The sequence below is a fragment of the Trichechus manatus genome, unplaced genomic scaffold (assembly GCF_000243295.1).
Source record: "Trichechus manatus latirostris isolate Lorelei unplaced genomic scaffold, TriManLat1.0 scaffold00086, whole genome shotgun sequence".
Lineage (NCBI taxonomy): Eukaryota > Metazoa > Chordata > Mammalia > Sirenia > Trichechidae > Trichechus > Trichechus manatus.
In genome coordinates, this window is record NW_004444022.1 from 10,886,484 (window position 1) to 10,890,190 (window position 3,707).

A 3,707-nucleotide genomic window follows, 5' to 3' on the forward strand; every position below is an offset into this window, starting at 1 on the left:
TCTTGGCTTAGGGGAGCTGGCGGTTTATTTTTTCTTCCTTTTTTTAATTTTCTCACTGTCCTAGGCAGGGAGAATGGCTCCAGGTATGTGATGGATCCTACTTCCGGTCCAGGGGACTTGGCAACTGCTGAAGCCAGTTCAGGACCCAGTGCAGAGCAGTGGGCTGGGAAGTAAATGGGAGAGAGGTTTTTCCCTAAGGGGGTTGTTTTTGATCCGTTTGGTAGGCCGTACACAATTACATATCTTTCGCCAATCTACACCTGCTACTCACTGGTTCTGGGTGGCCACGTAGACTCTCCGGTGCTGCGTCTCCCCCCAGTGCGGAAAATGCACCTCCCGTGCACCAGCGCTCGCCTGCCTCACTGCTCATCCCTGAGCTGATCAGTCCTGAAGGGCTTAGGTTCTCGCTGGGTCAGGTCTGGCAACTCCTTGCTGCTTCCGAACAGTCTCTCCCTCCCCTTGCTACTCAGTCCAGTTCCTCAACTCTGCCTTTGATGTTCAGTGCTCCCACATTGCCAGATATAATCAATTCACTTGTTTTTTCAGGTCTTTGTTTTGCAAGGGTCCACCAGAAGTGTCTGACCACTCCGACATCCTGACCCCACCTCTCTAAGAGATTTTCTTATCTTTACTTTACAATTGAGAATTCCAGTAGCTTGCCCAAGTTCGAGGTACACACCTGTAATTAATTTTTGTGGTGAATTTGATATCTATTTCCCTTTTTGTCTTGGAAGGAAATATTAAAAAGGTTGACAGGATTTTACTGGAGAAGATATGTTAGTCATTGTGTTTAGTGACTTCCATTTAAATGACAGTGTCAGTGCTTGCAATTAATAAGCAGTTGACAATTTGCTTGGTTAAATACGGAGCAAAACTGGAGTGGATACACCTATCTAAGAATGATTTTCCTTTTTCTGTTAGCTCTAGCCTCAGACTTCAGCTAGTGATTAACCAAACCTAAAATGCTGAAATAGATATAAATCCTATTATTCAATTTCAGTTTCTATGCTTTGTAAATCTAGTTTTTCCAATTTTAAGTGCCTATAGTGTAATATGCTGGTTATTTTAAAAAATCAATCATTTGTAGCCTGTTTGCAGGGACCCAGCTTACAGAAACGTGGAGTGTGGTGGGGAAGGTCAGGGGCTGGGATTTTGGAGAGCTGAGTTCAGGTTACCCATCAGACCCAGGACAGGTCCCCGTCAGCACAAGTCAGATCCTTCATTGGCCCCCTGGACAGGTCTTTAAAGACTTTAGATCTTTAAATAATACCAGATATTCATTCACATGAATTCATAGAATCTCTTTGGTTTAAAAGTATGTCAATTTTCCTCTTCTTTACCAGCAGAGGGCATGCTGCACAATCCTGTTTGCGTTTGTCAACAAAAAGCACTGATGAATTTGAAAGGAAGGTTAAAAAAAACTCAAAACATTCAAAAGCAATAAACTTTTAAATCTTGTGTACATGGTTTACAAAACAAAAACATTACCTAATGTTAGGAAATTTATTCTCTTAACATCAGACTAGATTCTAATACACTTCCAAATGATGAAAGAGATTAAAAGTTGTTTTTATAAATCAAGAGGGAAAAATTAACAATGAATCTTTGTTATCACTATTATTAATATTAAAAAGGAAGAAGTTTATCTTGTCTAATGGAGGTTGATATGAAAATTATGAAATGAACTTTAATAAATAGATGTTTGAGGATGGATTATCAAGAGGTATTTGCTTTGCAGTTGCTTCATTTTTAGAAATGATTTTCCATTGACAGTTCTTTGTATCAAAAAGAGCATTGAGCTTGGGTTGGACTCCCGGCTTTAACCCGTGCCACTTAGGGCAAATGATCTTTCTGCATCTCACTCTTTATCTGTAATAATGTAATAATACCTGCCTGATTTATTTGTGTGGATTAATGAAAAGAGATTAGGATGGACAGAACGGAAACCTGTGTTCTTCTAGTCCAGCTCTGTAGCATAGAGCATCTCTGGACCTCATTTTCCTGCTCTCAAAATGAACAGTTTGGACTAGATTATCTATAATATTGAGGATATGTGATCCCTACAAACTCTTCATACTAAAATTTCATGTTAAAATGACTAGTAAACTGCAAAGTGCTATATAAATATAACTGAATGATAAACCATTCACTTCCCTACATTTTAAAATTAAATTATATCCTACATGAATTTCCAGTAACATATCTGTAGGATGACGCTTCAACCACCTGTATTTAATGTCTGATTAGAAAGAGGGAAGCAAGGCTAGAATGAAGACAATATGAATAAAACTAGAACTCTTAACAGGCAGCCTGTACCATTGACTATCGAGGAGAAAGTAAAACGTAAAATAGTAACACATCTTCCCAAGCTCCTTCCTTTCCAGAGTGAAAGCAATCTCCAAGTTATAAACTCATGATTTATAAATTCATTCACTTACTCATTCATTGATTCACTAATCAAACAGGTATTCTGCTCTTCCTGTTCGTCTTAAAGGCAGTTTTCACACTATCACCTTCGCCACCAGAATCTGAGACACATCTTTATTTTTCCTCTTTACTCAGGTCTCAGCAGACAGTACATGCTGCCTCCTTTTTTTTTTTTTTTTTTTTTTTTTTTACAATACGTCTATTTTCAGCTCAGGCAATTTTTCTCCTTCTTAACACCTTTTTACTTCTCCGCTCTTCCAGCTGTTGCCTAGTAATATCAGAAACACCCGCTCTGCTTCACCTTCTAGCTCTCTTTTTATTTCATTTAGATGAGTTGAAAAGAACCTAAGGGTGGACTAGAAGTATAAGAGCAGTGCTGGTGATCCACTTGTGGCAGGGATAAAGAAAACCCTGTTTTGAAGTAAAAACAGACGTAACAAAGACTCCATTTCTGAGAACCTTGAAAGGGCCTTGAAGTCCCCTTCAGAATGGGCACAAAAGTTTCCATTTTCCTTTTCACTTTCTTTGATTAAATATGGCTGTTTTTAAGTGTATTTAAGATAAAGTAATAATTTTAATTTTTTTTTCATTTCTGCTTCATTAATTGATGTTGTGATGATATTATTCACTCTTATTCATTTACAATATATGGTATATTAGGTAATTATATATTAAATGGAGCCCTCGTGGTACATGGCTGAGAGCTCGGTTGCTAACCGAAAGGTCAGCAGTTTGAATCCACTGGTTGCTCCTTGGGGCAGTTGTACTCTGTCCTATAGGGTTGCTATGAGTCAGAATCAACTCAGTGGCAATGGGTTTGATTTTTTGGTTTATATATTAAATGCACCTTTGTAGATTGACTTGTGGATCTACAGTTAGGACATGTTTTTTTTCCTATGGAAAAAAAATGTAGAAATCAACTTTTGAACCAGAACATATGAGTCAACTAAGAGTTTTCTATTGTTTCTGAGCCTACTTCCTAGTGAAAAATTATAAATGAAGAATCTGAAAGTTCACAGCATAAGTCTGGTTGCTGGTCCTGGGTGTTGAAATCCAGCAAGTCACACACAGGGGCAAGTCTATGTTTACTTTATTAAAAAATAGTTATTGTGTCTTGGGGAACATCTAGCTCAATTGGCATAACACAGTTTATAAAGACAATGTTCCACATTCTGCCTTGATGAGTAGCATCTGGGGTCTTAAAAGCCTGTGAGCAGCCATCTAAGATACTCCACTGGTCTCACCCCTTCGGAAGCAAGGGAGAATGAAGAGAACAGGAT